We start from the raw sequence: 17,188 nt of genomic DNA on the forward strand, positions 1-17,188 counted from the left end.
TATCTCTGTCTCCCTCTCCCTCCATCTCTCTCTGTCTCACTCTCTCACTCTCACTCTCTGTATCACTTTCCCACTCTATCTCTGTCTCCCTCTCCCTCCCTCTCTCTCTGTCTATCTCTCTCTCTGTCTCTCTCTCTCTCACACACACACACACACACACACACACACACACACACACACACACACACACACACACACACACACACACACACACACACACACACACCCTCTGTTCTATTTCTCTCTCGGTCTCTTCCTGTATAGCTCCATTTCTCTCTATTTCCCTTTATCAGTCTTCTACTGCCTTTCACTTTCTCTCTCCATCTCCCTCCCACTGTCTCACACAGCAGTCCCAGGAGACTGTTCCTCTATACAGCTTATTCTCTCTCTTCCTATAGTTTCTCTCTCCATCTCCCTCCCACTGTCTCACACAGCAGTCCCAGGAGACTGTTCCTCTATACAGCTTATTCTCTCTCTTCCTATAGTTTCTCTCTCCATCTCCCTCCCACTGTCTCACACAGCAGTCCCAGGAGACTGTTCCTCTATACAGCTTATTCTTTCTCTTCCTATAGTTCTCTCTCCTCGAAGTTCATACGGTTTCTATTTTCTTAAATTATTGACTGATTTCTACTGGAAATATTCCGTAGTTATTTGAAGTGGTGGGAAAGCTTTTCGAGTGTCTCCTAGTGTCTGTGTGTGTGTGTGCACCAAAATTAACAAGGTGACCCTTGACCTGCCCGTCAAGCAAAAAACAACACATGGTTATCCTCCTACATAGTCTTGATATTGTATACAATATTTTCTCCACAGCATCTCCAATAGCATAACAGCAACACCTCAGAGCTGTGAGCTTATTGTAACCAAATCAGATGCTGGCAATGATCAAACAAACTTCTTTATTTTACTGTCGAAGCAGATTATGATTATGCCTGCCCTATTTTCTTTGAGCAGAAGCTGCTGGGAGAGGCGTATTAATACGCCTGACTTTAGCCCAGAGTTCAGGGCCTGCTCTCCATGTGTTCTGCGCCATGCGTGAGCTACTGAGCCGTCGTGATGTTTATTGTGTCCCTGGGCAGAACATATGGCTCACAAACCCACTAAAAGAGAATAGACCAAATCCCTTCACGACTTTCATTCCTATCCACACTTAATTCTATCCAATATGAGGCACTTGAAGGCCCCGTATACGAGCACTGGCTGTGACTGTGAAGTGATCAGCTCAGCTGCCATGGGGCTTTGCTTGGTGTACTGTGTACAGTACATCGCCCGGGGGTGAATGCGCGTCGCCGCTCCTAAGGGAGGCTTTGGTCGTGTGGCCTTGTGTACTAGCAAAAAGTAAAAAACATGAGTTTACTCACACGCCTTTTGTACAGTCCTCAGATGGAAGAGAGAGAACTACGGGGAAGGTCTCTACAAAGGAGGGATACCAGATGTACATCCTTTATTCTAGAAGGATTTTCAATATTGTACAACCAGGTGCAAAAGCATGGTGAGTTTGGGGGATGACGGTGGAGTGAAGGAGACATTCTGTAGGCTACTCCTGCGTTCTGGAACGTTCACCATCATCTTCAACAGTCGAGTTTACCTGTTGACTGATGACACGTACAACCGATGACGAGGCACTGACAGTTCCCGCTGCAACGCCGTGCTTTGTGCAGCCATGCGTCACACACGTGGCTACGCTTGTCATAATTACACATGAAAACATCACTGAAATGTTCCTCAATCCAACATTATATTTAGTGTCCTGTCCACTCCAATAGAGTCTTTATATCCCATGGTCCAGCAAGGGAAGTTGTCCCACAGTTAGAGCAATGTAGCTTTCCAGTCAGACAGTAAAGTGTTTGTGTGTGTGCGTGTGTGCGTGTGTGCGTGCGTGCGTGCGTGCGTGCGTGTGTGCGTGTGTGCGTGTGTGTGTGCACGTGTGTGCACGTGTGTGTGTGTGTGTGTGTGTGTGTGTGTGTGTGTGTGTGTGTGTGTGTGTGTGTGTGTGTGTGTGTGTGTGTGTGTGTGTGTGTGTGTGTGTGTGTGTGTGTGTGTGTGTGTGTGTGTGTGTGTGTCTGTGTCTGTGCAGCCGGAATGATTGATTCTGCTGCACCGTTGACGCCTGAGTGTCTGCTGTGCTATATCCTCACCTGTCCTCACGCTGTGAATGTCCTACTGCAATGATCACCAACCTTTTCAACCAAGTCCAGATCACTTTCTGAGTCAAGATCACTTTCTGAGTCAAGATCACTTTCTGAGTCAAGATCACTTTCTGAGTCAAGATCACTTTCTGAACCAAGATCACATTCTGAGTCAAGATCACTTTCTGAACCAAGATCACATTCTGAGTCAAGATCACTTTCTGAACCAAGATCACATTCTGAGTCAAGATCACTTTCTGAGTCCAGATCACTTTCTGAGTCAAGATCACTTTCTGAGTCCAGATCACTTTCTGAGTCAAGATCACTTTCTGAGTCCAGATCACTTTCTGAGTCAAGATCACTTTCTGAATCAAAATGCAAGCCAAGATCTACCACTCAGACTTTATTTAAATATAAGCCTATGCAACATTAACCAATTATAAACAGTTCTGTAGCAATGAGGTTTGTGCAGTAGTGTATAGGGTATAGGCCCAATACATTATCACTGCATATTGGATATGCTTGAATTGTCCTGCCAATGTTGATCTTCTCAGATCATTTTGAAATTATATTTTAAAAATGTAGCTCTATGATCACACTGGTAATAGATAATTTCTTGTATTACTTGTGATTTACAGCTGAGTGAGCATAATCATTCGCTTTTTTTTTACTAGACTGATGGCCTTCATCTGACTGAGGGAAGGAGGGAGCAGCTGTAAGGTTGCCTCTTACCCGACTCCCCGTCCCTCCTCTCTCCCTCCCTCTGCTGAGAAAAGGGGACTCAGTCTTCCAGCTGATGGCAGAACTCATGCACCAGTTCATGTTGTTAATCCTATGACCAGAGAAAGTGAAATATTCCTTGATATTAAAAAAGAGACAAGACTCTAATAATAGCAGCTCAAAGCTTATGGGAACACTTTTCTATCCTCCATTACAGCTCAGTGCTGGATGCAGCATGAGTGGAAGTAGGGAGAATGCCCATTTTGTGGCTATAAAAGTGTTGAACAAAGTGTTGACAGTGATGAATAACATCTTAAACATGAACTCACTCATAAAAACAGCAGCTCTTTGCTGTATTCGTTGAGTCTCTCTCTCTAGTCAGGGTTTTAAAAGTTTTGAAATCTTACATTTTCAAATGAGCTATCTGAATGGCCAGGTGAAGTTCTACATTCAGACTCATAAAATGGTTCAACATAGTAACACTTTGCCTTCTCGGGGCTAGGACTGCTGAATCAAGTGCATCTACCCCCTGCAGCAACAGGAAATGTGAATTATTACATGGATTATAATGAATGGACATTTTTTTGTAAGGTTTAGTAGGGGCTGATTCATTTTTCATTAGGGCAAATCAAGTCTGACATTCTAAAGTGTAAATTACAAACTTGAGAAGCCTTTTTAAACCTCGAATACACTACAAGTTTGCATTTCTTGCTGAGCAGGAAAATTCTCAGCAACAAAAGAGTGATCAAATTAATATCCTACATCTGTATTCAAATAAAGGCTTTGCCACTTAAAATAACATGCCACAGGGGTTTTCGCATTTAAGAAGATTGTTTAACCATTTTTATGCCTCCTGCAACATTGTTGGTGTGGTGTTGATGGGGGGGAAACTGGCATTGAGAGTAGCTTTATAGGAGTAGTAACCCTACTAATACAAGGAACTTGGGAAAAAGTATTGTCTAAGCAACAACACAAAGAACTGTAACTGTTGTATCAGTGTGTGTTGTTATTGCAGTACCAATACTTACCCCAGTAAACCAAGAACATCCCTAAGACATTACATAATATCCTCTCATAATAACTTTTCGTTCAGTTAGTTTACCATAAAGTGCCTTAAACAATGTAATTTGAAAAATGTTTTTACAATCAAAATGCAGTTTCAAATATAACCTTTTTAAACTCTTAAATCCTAGGAAGGTTGTGGTCCATAAAAGATTGATTAAAACACTGTGCCGAACAGCCGGTATACAACACACAGGCCAAGGAAAAGTCTAAGGCCTAGATTGAATCAGATCGAGCCTACGCCCGCATAGCGGATGTGTTGGCAGTGTCAGAGGGTGTCAGCTGCTTTTGTGATCATTGTCACGAAGTGACACTTGTCCCACTCGCATTAGAAGTTCAGAGTGAGAAAGTGTAGGTTAAATATAAATAATTACACTGAAATGATCAGGAATCAAGGTAAGACCCAAGTGCAGACAGTGTGAACTAACAATGTTTATTGTAACAGGGGCAGGCAGGCTCAGGGTCAGGTCAGGCAGAGGTCGATAAGGCCCAGGATGGCAGGCTCTGGGTCAGGTCAGGCAGAGGTCGATAAGGCCCAGGATGGCAGGCTCTGGGTCAGGTCAGGCAGAGGTCGATAAGGCCCAGGATGGCAGGCTCAGGGTCAGGTCAGGCAGAGGTCGATAATGCAGAGTTTGAACAAAGGATGGCAGGCGGGGTCAGGAACAGGCAGAGTGGTTAGGCGGGCGGGTACAGGGTCAAGACAGGCAGAGTAGTCAGGCAGGTGGGTACAGGGTCAGGACAGGCAGAGTGGTTAGGCGAGCAGGTACAGGGTCAGGACAGGCAGAGTGGTCAGGAGGGCGGGTACAGGGTCAGGACAGGCAGAGTGGTCAGGCAGGCGGGTACAGGGTCAGGACAGGCAGAGTGGTCAGGAGGGTGGGTACAGGGTCAGGACAGGCAGAGTGGTCAGGCAGGCGGGTACAGGGTTAGGACAGGCAGAGTGGTCAGGCAGGTGGGTACAGGGTCAGGACAGGCAGAGTGGTCAGGAGGGTGGGTACAGGGTCAGGACAGGCAGAGTGGTCAGGAGGGTGGGTACAGGGTCAGGACAGGCAGAGTGGTTAGGAGGGCGGGTACAGGGTCAGGACAGGCAGAGTGGTCAGGCAGGCGGGTACAGGGTCAGGACAGGCACAGTGGTCAGGAGGGTGGGTACAGGGTCAGGACAGGCAGAGTGGTTAGGAGGGCGGGTACAGGGTCAGGACAGGCAGAGTGGTTAGGCGGGCAAGTACAGGGTCAGGACAGGCAGAGTGGTCAGGCGGGCAGGTACAGGGTCAGGGACAGGCAGAGTGGTCAGGCGGGCAGGTACAGGGTCAGGACAGGCAGAGTGGTCAGGCGGGCAGGTACAGGGTCAGGACAGGCAGAGTGGTTAGGCGGGCGGGTACAGGGTCAGGACAGGCAGAGTGGTCAGGAGGGCAAGTACAGGGTCAGGACAGGCAGAGTGGTCAGGAGGGTGGGTACAGGGTCAGGACAGGCAGAGTGGTCAGGCAGGCAGGTACAGGGTCAGGACAGGCAGAGTGGTTAGGCGGGCAGGTACAGGGTCAGGACAGGCAGAGTGGTTAGGCGGGCGGGTACAGGGTCAGGACAGGCAGAGTGGTTAGGCGGGCAGGTACAGGGTCAGGACAGGCAGAGTGGTCAGGCGGGCGGGTACAGGGTCAGGACAGGCAGAGTGGTCAGGCAGGCGGGTACAGGGTCAGGACAGGCAGAGTGGTCAGGCAGGCGGGTACAGGGTCAGGACAGGCAGAGTGGTCAGGCAGGCGGGTACAGGGTCAGGACAGGCAGAGTGGTCAGGCGGGCGGGTACAGGATCAGGACAGGCAGAGTGGTCAGGAGGGCGGGTACAGGGTCAGGACAGGCAGAGTGGTCAGGCGGGCAGGTACAGGGTCAGGACAGGCAGAGTGGTTAGGCGGAAAGGTACAGGGTCAGGACAGGCAGAGTGGTCAGGCGGGCAGGTACAGGGTCAGGACAGGCAGAGTGGTTAGGCGGAAAGGTACAGGGTCAGGACAGGCAGAGTGGTTACATCTATCATCCTAATGGAGGTGGAGGTGTAGATTACATCTGTCATCCTAATGGAGGTGTAGATTACATCTGTCATCCTAATGGAGAAGTAGATTACATCTGTCATCCTAATGGAGGAGTAGATTACATCTATCATCCTAATGGAGGAGTAGATTACATCTGTCATCCTAATGGAGGAGTAGATTACATCTGTTATCCTAATGGAGGTGTAGATTACATCTGTCATCCTAATGGAGGTGGAGGTGTAGATTACATCTATCATCCTAATGGAGAAGTAGATTACATCTGTCATCCTAATGGAGAAGTAGATTACATCTGTCATCCTAGTGGAGGTGTAGATTACATCTGTCATCCTAGTGGAGGTGTAGATTACATCTGTCATCCTAATGGAGGAGTAGATTACATCTGTCATCCTAATGGAGGTGTAGATTACATCTGTCATCCTAATGGAGGAGTAGATTACATCTGTCATCCTAATGGAGGTGTAGATTACATCTATCATCCTAATGGAGGTGTAGATTACATCTGTCATCCTAATGGAGGTGTAGATTACATCTGTAAACCTAATGGAGGTGTAGATTACATCTGTCATCCTAATGGAGGAGTAGATTACATCTATCATCCTAATGGAGAAGTAGATTACATCTGTCATCCTAATGGAGAAGTAGATTACATCTGTCATCCTAATGGAGGAGTAGATTACATCTGTCATCCTAATGGAGGTGTAGATTACATCTGTCATCCTAATGGAGGTGGAGGTGTAGATTACATCTGTCATCCTAATGGAGAAGTAGATTACATCTGTCATCCTAATGGAGGAGTAGATTACATCTATCATCCTAATGGAGGAGTAGATTGCAGCTCACATTACAGTGTTTGAACAAGGCTGCATGGGATTTATTTGAATGTAAATCCGTTCAGCCAATAGCAATGTCCGCTTTAGATATAGTGCCGGGAGCCGCTTGTGGATTTGACAGCTCTAACACAGTCCCAGCTGCGGACGCCGTACAAACATAAACTACGCGGATTTCGGGTTAAAGCAGATCTGATTGAATCAGGCCCCAAGTGCTTGTCCTGTTTTCAAATCTGTGTTCCACTAATGCACACTCACAGGTTCCTCTCTCTGTCTTGAAAACACCTTGTTTTCTTCCCTGAAGAGAGACAACCTTAACCGTGAATAACCCTGGTCTATTTTCACCAGAGAGAGACGGAGAAAACACTGTGAGTAAAAGCTCCATGTTTTAGCAGTGTGACTGTAATCTGTGGTGTGTGTGTGTGTGTGTGTGTGTGTGTGTGTGTGTGTGTGTGTGTGTGTGTGTGTGTGTGTGTGTGTGTGTGTGTGTGTGTGTGTGTGTGTGTGTGTGTGTGTGTGTGTGTGTGTGTGTGTGTGTGTGTGTGTGTGTGTGTGTGTGTGTGTTTATATGTTAAAATAGGTATGCTAACACAGAAAGGGTTGGCATGGAAACTGTCCCTCTGTAGGTTTAAACTGGGATCAGAGACTAATGCTGGCAAGCACAAGCACAGTGTAGCTTAACACATACACACTGAGGAGCCATTGATGCAATAATGTGCCTTGGGGACCGGGTTTAGGTGTGTGTGTGTGTGTGTGTGTGTGTGTGTGTGTGTGTGTGTGTGTGTGTGTGTGTGTGTGTGTGTGTGTGTGTGTGTGTGTGTGTGTGTGTGTGTGTGTGTGTGTGTGTGTGTGTGTGTGTGTGTGTGTGTCTCTATCCAGGGAAAACATAGAGACTGGTCAGTGCAGCCTTTACGTCACTGTGGTGAGCTGTGGCCATCTCGCTCTGACGCCATTTGATCAAATTTCCCATGGCTGGAATGCAATTATACAATGGGATACACACACACAGACAGATCGACACACACACACACAGGATTGGCCTGCATATGTGGCAACGCAATCATGAATACGTTCTGGGAACGTGAAAATACAGCAATTAAAATGTACATGCAGCTAGTGTAGTCACAGCAGAGTCCAATAGCCACAGTAGGCTACATGAACACAAAGCTAGTGTAGTCACAGCAGAGTCCAATAGCCACAGAAGGCTACATGAACACAAAGCTAGTGTAGTCACAGCAGAGTCCAATAGCCACAGTAGGCTACATGAACACAAAGCTAGTGTAGTCACAGCAGAGTCCAATAGCCACAGTAGGCTACATGAACACAAAGCTAGTGTAGTCACAGCAGAGTCCAATAGCCACAGTAGGCTACATGAACACAAAGCTAGTGTAGTCACAGCAGAGTCCAATAGCCACAGTAGGCTACATGAACACAAAGCTAGTGTAGTCACAGCAGAGCCCAATAACCACAGTAGACTACATGAACACAAAGCTAGTGTAGTCACAGCAGAGTCCAATAGCCACAGTAGGCTACATGAACACAAAGCTAGTGTAGTCACAGCAGAGTCCAATAGCCACAGTAGGCTACATGAACACAAAGCTAGTGTAGTCACAGCAGAGTCCAATAGCCACAGTAGGCTACATGAACACAAAGCTAGTGTAGTCACAGCAGAGTCCAATAGCCACAGTAGGCTACATGAACACAAAGCTAGTGTAGTCACAGCAGAGTCCAATAACCACAGTAGGCTACATGAACACAAAGCTAGTGTAGTCACAGCAGAGTCCAATAACCACAGTAGGCTACATGAACACAAAGCTAGTGTAGTCACAGCAGAGTCCAATAGCCACAGTAGGCTACATGAACACAAAGCTAGTGTAGTCACAGCAGAGTCCAATAGCCACAGTAGGCTACATGAACACAAAGCTAGTGTAGTCACAGCAGAGTCCAATAGCCACAGTAGGCTACATGAACACAAAGCTAGTGTAGTCACAGCAGAGTCCAATAGCCACAGTAGGCTACATGAACACAAAGCTAGTGTAGTCACAGCAGAGTCCAATAGCCACAGTAGGCTACATGAACACAAAGCTAGTGTAGTCACAGCAGAGTCCAATAGCCACAGTAGACTACATGAACACAAAGCTAGTGTAGAAACAGCAGAGTCCAATAGCCACAGTAGGCTACATGAACACAAAGCTAGTGTAGTCACAGCATAGTCAAATAGCCACAGTAGGCTACATGAACACAAAGCTAGTGTAGTCACAGCAGAGTCCAATAGCCACAGTAGGCTACATGAACACAAAGCTAGTGTAGTCACAGCAGAGTCCAATAGCCACAGTAGACTACATGAACACAAAGCTAGTGTAGTCACAGCAGAGTCCAATAGCCACAGTAGACTACATGAACACAAAGCAGTCAATCATATGGTGTTTCTATCACATCTACCCTCAGTCTAACAATCTGTTTCCTCTCATTAATCAAATCACAGTCAGCGTTAGGAACCTATGTATGTGTTGTGAACCCAACCTCCTGAGAGTCCTCAACACTAGTGTTGGTGTTATGAACAGAGTCCTGAACTCCCCCATGTGTCAGCTTGGTCCTCCCACACACCTTCTGCTTCTGTCAGTGGGAGGGTTCTGGTATGGTGGAGCGTCATCTCTCCCTTCCCCACGGCTGTCATCCATTCTGTCAGTGGGAGGGTTCTGGTGTGGTGGAGCAACATCTCTCCTCTCCCCACGGCTGTCATCCATTCTGTCAGTGGGAGGGTTCTGGTGTGGTGGAACGTTATCTCTCCCTTCCCCACGGCTGTCATCCATTCTGTCAGTGGGAGGGTTCTGGTGTGGTGGAGCGTCATCTCTCCCTTCCCCACGGCTGTCATCCATTCTGTCAGTGGGAGGGTTCTGGTGTGGTGGAACGTTATCTCTCCCTTCCCCACGGCTGTCATCCATTCTGTCAGTGGGAGGGTTCTGGTATGGTGGAGCGTCATCTCTCCCTTCCCCACGGCTGTCATCCATTCTGTCAGTGGGAGGGTTCTGGTGTGGTGGAGCGTCATCTCTCCCTTCCCCACGGCTGTCATCCATTCTGTCAGTGGGAGGGTTCTGGTGTGGTGGAGCGTCATCTCTCCTCTCCCTTCCCCACGGCTCTCATCTATTCTCTCCTTTTTATTAGTTAGTAGGAGTCTCTCTCTCACACTAGGGAGAATAGGGAGGCAAGCAAGGAGAAGATGGAGGAGAGGGGGAAGGAGGTTAAGGTGTAACAGGGAGCCACAAATAAACATCTCCTTCTCTCCTTCCCTTGCTTTCCCCCCTCTCACCCCTCTCTTTCCACCCCACTCTTTCTTCCTACCCTCTCTGTCCCCCTCTCCTTCCACCCCTTTTCCCCCTCTCTCTTTCCCCCCTCTCTCACCCCTCTCTTTCCACACCCCTCTTTCTTCCCCCCCTCTCCCCCCTCTCTTTTCACCCCCCTTTCCCCATGTCTCAGTCTCCTTCTCTTCTTCCCCCCCTCTCCCCCCTGTCATTACCCAACTCTCTTTCCACCTCCTCTATTTTCCCCCTCTACCCCCTCTCTTTTCCTCCTCTACCCCCTCTCTTTCCACTCCCCTCTCTTTTACCCCTCTACCCCCTCTCTTTCCACCCCCTTTGTTTTCCCCCTCTAACCCCACCCCTCTCTTTTCCCCCTCTACCCCCTCTCTTTCCACCCCCTTTGTTTCCCCCCTCTAACCCCTCTTTTTCCAATCCCCTCTCTTGTCCCCCTCTACCCCCTCTCTTTCCACACCCTTTCTTTTCCCCCTCTACCCCCTCTCTTTCCACTCCCCTCTCTTTTCCCCCTCTACCCCCTCTCTTTCCACTCCCCTCTCTTTTCCCCTCTCTCAACTCCACTCTCTTTCCCCCCTACCTCCTCTCTTTCCACTCCCCTCTCTTTTCCCCCTCTCCCCCTCTCTTTCCACCCCTCTCTTTTCCCCCTCTAACCCCTCTCTTTCCACTCCCCTCTCTTTTCCCCCTCTACCCCCTCTCTTTTCCCCCTCTACCCCCTCTTTTTCCACTCCCCTCTCTTTTCCCCCTCTACCCCCTCTCTTTCCACACTCCTCTCTTTTCCGCCTCTACCCCCTCTCTTTTCCCCCTCTACCCCCTCTCTTTCCACCCCTCTCTTTTCCCCCTCTAACCCCTCTCTTTCCACTCCCCTCTCTTTTCCCCCTCTACCCCCTCTCTTTTCCCCCTCTACCCCCTCTTTTTCCACTCCCCTCTCTTTTCCCCCTCTACCCCCTCTCTTTCCACACTCCTCTCTTTTCCGCCTCTACCCCCTCTCTTTTCCCCCTCTACCCCCTCTCTTTCCACCCCCCTCTCTTTCACGCTCCTCTTATGAAATGGTGTAATATGTCTTCCTCTCATTTTTGACAGGTAGAGGGAGGATGACTGAGTCCCAAGGCTTGCGAGACACAAAGAAATGACATACAGATGTAGGATCTTAATTTGAGTCAGTTTGCTAGAGCAGGAAAATAATCCTGCAGTAACAGGAAATGTGAACAATAATGTGGATTATAACTAATGGATGTTTTTTTGTATGGGTGTTCCATTTTTTGTTAGGGCAAATCAAGTCTGACATTTTTAACTGGAAATGACAAAAGAAGCCTTTATAAAGTTTGAATACACTATAAATGGGTATTTCCTATATCTTTAGGTCCCAGACTATTATCCCCACAGGATGGAACCAAGGAGAGACCCAGTTCAAATACCCTAAAAAGGCATTCTTACTTCCTCATTTTCCTTGAGATGTTCACTGCTCCACTTCTCTGTAAATGATTGGATAAGAGAAACACCTCAAGGAGCTAGTAGGAAGGAAGGACGCAGTAAAGGAATTCATTTGGGCTCCTGAGTGGCGCAGCGGTCTAAGGCACTGCATCTCAGTGCTAGAGGTGTCACTACAAACCCTGGTTCGATTCCAGGCTGTATCACAAACAGTGTGATTGGGTGTCCCATAGGGCGGCGCACAATTGGCCCAGCGTCATCTGGGTTAGAGTTTGGCCGGGGTAGGCCATCATTGTAAATAAGAATTTGTCCTTAACTGCCTTGCCTAGTTAAATAAAGGTTAAATAAAATAACTACATTTGAACAAGGCCGGGCCAGATAAAGAGAGAGCTGGTTGAGAGAAGAAGTGAAAGGGGGAGAGTGAGAATGTATTAAAGAAAAGGGAGGGAGAAAGAAGAGCTGTACATGACGTACTGTAACTGCTGCGGGGAAAGAGGGACAGGAAGAGGTAATGATGTTGTGAACTATAATTACCGGAATACAGCGATGGATAGTTCAAAGGTAGCATTCAGGTGAAGAAAAGAGGTGCATCCGCAATTATCACGGTTATTTGCAACAAAAAGGGCTCCGAAACTGACACCATCCACGACCCTCATTACCAACTCTGGTATAGTACAAGACATAGAAGGTTCTAGAAACATGTTAAATGTTAACCAAACATAATGACATAATGACACTTGATGGTTTCCTTGATTGGCAAGCACTGTTGTCGACGCTGTCTGAGCGCCTCAGGAGGAGCGCATTATCCACTGACTGAGCCACCGACGTCTCCTCCTAATTGTTGTTCCATTAAACTCCCCCGGGCCATGCGTCAGCGTTTCCTTTGTGAGTTCCAGTGCTTTTTCAGCATGAAGACTTCAATATACAATTAGACACCTACCTACACTGAACCCTTATGTAACCAAAGGGTTGTTGTTATCTAAGGGCCGTGATTCCACTACAGACCCTGGTTCGATTCCAGGCTACCTACACTGAACCCTTATGTAACCAGAGGGTTGTTGTTAACTAAGGGCCGTGATTCCACTCACACAACTCTTGTTTGGTAGATGGATGTGGAGTGAGTTTGGGAACGTTTTTAATTATCGTCACTGCCGCGTTCAAGCGCTTCAACTTGGATGCTAATGCAATTACACAAGATAAGCTAAAATGGTACGCTAATGAATTTAACAAGGACCCGGGAACAGTGTCTGAATGCCACCTACCTGGATTACTGTAAGTAATATGAAGCTCAGAATGATTACTTTGTCCTCTCCCGCATCTCGTACATTCATTTAGTCTGACAGATGGAGCACTGCATATCACACTAGTGGTAAGATCCAGGACACCTGGAAATTAAAGGGATTCTTTGCTGGAGCATAGAACACAGCATGTACATATACAAGAAAAGATCAAGCACAAGACTTTACAGGTACACTCAGAAAGACACATCATCATACAGAGCAGGGGACAACTTCCTAGTTACAGACATTAGAAACTATAGAACTCTTCCTGATTTGTCCTTTGACATACCCACACTGGGAAGAGCCAATAGTAATTCAAAGATTTAAAAAAATGTAAAGCAGGAAGTCAAGCCATTGTTGTGGGATGATGTCATATCACCTTTAACAGGTTCAACTGTGATTGATTGAATTAGCTCCATGAAAAGGGCCATGGGAACTCAGCTATGATTAGTTCATTTCTAATACACAGGGCCTATAGAAAGTCCACACTCCCATGAGCTTTTGTTTCACATTTTAGTTGACTTACAAAGTGGGATTGAAACAGATTCAATTGTCATTTTTTGGGATCTACCTAAAATATTCCACAATGTCAAAGTGATCTAGTCGTTGCATAAGTATTCATCCCCTTTGTTTTAAGCAAATTCATTCAGAAGGAAACATCTGGCTTATTAACAAATCACATATACTGAATCAGTCTGTGTGAAATAATAGGGGTTGACATGATTTTTGGATGACTACCCCTTCCTCTGTCCCCCATACATACATCTGTAAGGTTCCTCAATCAAGTATTGAATTTCAAGCACGTATTCAACTACAAAGAGCAAGGAGCTATTTGAATGCCTCAAAAAGAAGGGCAGTGATTGGTAGATGTGTAACAATAACAAATCAGACATTGAATATATCTTTAAGCATGGTCAAGTTAATAACGGTCCTGTGGATGATATATTAAACCACCCAGACACATTAAAGATGCAGTCGGCCTTCTGAACTGAGCTGCAGGACAGGAAGGAAACTGCTTAAGGATGTCACCATGAGGCCATTGGTCATTTTAAAACAGCTACAGAGTTCAATGGCTGTGATGGGAGAGAAGTGAGGTTGGATCAACAACATGGTAGTGACTCCACAATAATGACCTAAATGTCAGAGTGAAAAGACGTATACAAATATACAGAATTCAAATATTCCAAAACATGCATATGTATTCAACAAGGCACTGAAGTAAAACTGTAAAAAGTGAATACTAATCTAATCAAGGTATATAAGTGTTTTATTATTCATTCATCTTAAAAAAAATATATATACTATTTTTTCCAGTTTGACATTAGAGTATTTTGTGTACATCGTTGACAAAAAAAATAAAAATTAAATACATTTTAATTCCACTTTGTAAACACAATAAAATGTGAAATTATTCAATGTGGGTACAGACTTTCTATGGGCATGGTAAAAGCTGTTCATCAGGCCTAGTGTTCTATCTACCCACACCGGACAGTGTTGTTCATCAGGCCAAGTGTTCTACCTACCCACACTGGACAGTGTTGTTCATCAGGCCTAGTGTTCTACCTACCCACACCGGACAGTGCTGTTCATCAGGCCTAGTGTTCTACCTACCCACACCAGACAGTGTTGTTCATCAGGCCTAGTGTTCTACCTACCCACACCAGACAGTGTTGTTCATCAGGCCTAGTGTTCTACCTACCCACACCGGACAGTGTTGTTCATCAGGCCTAGTGTTCTACCTACCCACACCGGACAGTGTTGTTCATCAGGCCTAGTGTTCTACCTACCCACACCGGACAGTGTTGTTCATCAGGCCTAGTGTTCTATCTACCCACACCAGACAGTGTTGTTCATCAGGCCTAGTGTTCTACCTACCCACACCGGACAGTGCTGTTCATCAGGCCTAGTGTTCTACCTACCCACACCGGACAGTGTTGTTCATCAGGCCTAGTGTTCTACCTACCCACACCGGACAGTGCTGTTCATCAGGCCTAGTGTTCTACCTACCCACACCGGACAGTGTTGTTCATCAGGCCTAGTGTTCTACCTACCCACACCGGACAGTGTTGTTCATCAGGCCTAGTGTTCTCCCTACCCACTCCGGACAGTGTTGTTCATCAGGCCTAGTGTTCTACCTACCCACACCGAACAGAGCTGTTCATCAGGCCTAGTGTTCTACCTACCCACACCGGACAGTGCTGTTCATCAGGCCTAGTGTTCTACCTACCCACACCGGACAGTGTTGTTCATCAGGCCTAGTGTTCTACCTACCCACACCGAACAGTGCTGTTCTTCAGGCCTAGTGTTCTACCTACCCACACCGGACAGTGTTGTTCATCAGGCCTAGTGTTCTCCCTACCCACACCGGACAGTGTTGTTCATCAGGCCTAGTGTTCTACCTACCCACACCGGACAGTGTTGTTCATCAGGCCTAGTGTTCTACCTACCCACACCGGACAGAGCTGTTCATCAGGCCTAGTGTTCTACCTACCCACACCGGACAGTGTTGTTCATCAGGCCTAGTGTTCTACCTACCCACACCGGACAGTGTTGTTCATCAGGCCTAGTGTTCTACCTACCCACACCGGACAGTGTTGTTCATCAGGCCTAATGTTCTACCTACCCACACCGGACACTGTTGTTCATCAGGCATAGTGTTCTACCTACCCACACCGGACAGTGTTGTTCATCAGGCCTAGTGTTCTCCCTACCCACTCCGGACAGTGTTGTTCATCAGGCCTAGTGTTCTACCTACCCACACCGGACAGTGTTGTTCATCAGGCCTAGTGTTCTACCTACCCACACCGGACAGTGTTGTTCATCAGGCCTAGTGTTCTACCTACCCACACCGGACAGTGTTGTTCATCAGGCCTAGTGTTCTACCTACCCACACCGAACAGTGTTGTTCATCAGGCATAGTGTTCTACCTACCCACACCGGACAGAGTTGTTCATCAGGCCTAGTGTTCTACCTACCCACACCAGACAGTGTTGTTCATCAGGCCTAGTGTTCTACCTACCCACACAGGACAGAGCTGTTCATCAGGCCTAGTGTTCTACCTACCCGCACTGGAGTTTAAATGTTTGAAGCAGTGCAGGAGTTGGTTAGTTAATCCGTTGAGATATAGCAGTGCGGGAGTTGGTTAGTTAATCAGTTGAGGTAAAGCAGTGCAGGAGTTGGTGAGTTAATCAGTTGAGGTTTAAAGCAGTGCAGGAGTTGATTAGTTAATCAGTTGAGGTAAAGCAGTGCAGGAGTTGGTTAGTAAGTCAGTTGAGGTTTAAAGCAGTGCAGGAGTTTGTTAGTTAATCAGTTGAGGTAAAGCAGTGCAGGAGTTGGTTAGTTAATCAGTTGAGGTTTAAAGCAGTGCAGGAGTTGGTTAGTAAGTCAGTTGAGGTTTAAAGCAGTGTAAGAGTTGGTTAGTAATTCAGTTGAGGTACAGCAGTGTAAGAGTTGGTTAATAAGTCAGTTGAGGTAAAGCAGTGCAGGAGTTGGTTAGTAAGTCAGTTGAGGTAAACAGTGCAGGAGTTGGTTAGTTAATCAGTTGAGGTTTAAAGCAGTGCAGGAGTTGGTTAGTAAGTCAGTTGAGGTAAAGCAGTGCAGGCGTTGGTTAGTTAATCAGTTGAGGTTTAAAGCAGTGTAGGAGTTGGTTAGTTAATCAGTTGAGGTTTAAAGCAGTGCAGGAGTTGGTTAGTTAATTAATCAGTTGAGGTTTAAAGCAGTGCAGGAGTTGGTTAGTTAATCAGTTGAGGTTTAAAGCAGTGCAGGAGTTGGTTAGTTAATCAGTTGAGGTAAAGCAGTGCAGGAGTTGGTTAGTTAATCAGTTGAGGTTTAAAGCAGTGCAGGAGTTGGTTAGTTAATCAGTTGAGGTTTAAAGCAGTGAAGGGGTTGGTTAGTTAATCAGTTGAGGTTTAAAGAAGTGCAGGAGTTGGTTAGTTAATCAGTTAAGGTTTAAAGCAGTGCAGGAGTTGGTTAGTTAATCAGTTGAGGTAAAGCAGTGCAGGAGTTGGTTAGTAAGTCAGTTGAAGTAAAGCAGTGCAGGAGTTGGTTAGTTAATCAGTTGAGGTTTAAAGCAGTGCAGGAGTTGGTTAGTTAATCAGTTGAGGTTTAAAGCAGTGCAGGAGTTGGTTAGTTAATCAGTTGAGGTTTAAAGCAGTGCAGGAGTTGGTTAGTTAATCAGTTGAGGTTTAAAGCAGTGCAGGAGTTGGTTGGTAAATCAGTTGAGGTAAAGCAGTGCAGGAGCTGGTTAGTAAGTCAGTTCAGATGTTGTCATCCTGGGAATAGAAGAAGATGCAGACAGAGCCAGCAGAAACTGTGTCTCCGCTGGCTGTCTCCCTGAGGTCTGACTCTACTGTGATCCCATTAGACTTCTCCCTGAGTGAACCACAGACGACGTGTC

The sequence above is a fragment of the Salvelinus fontinalis genome, chromosome 4 (assembly GCF_029448725.1).
Source record: "Salvelinus fontinalis isolate EN_2023a chromosome 4, ASM2944872v1, whole genome shotgun sequence".
NCBI lineage: Eukaryota > Metazoa > Chordata > Actinopteri > Salmoniformes > Salmonidae > Salvelinus > Salvelinus fontinalis.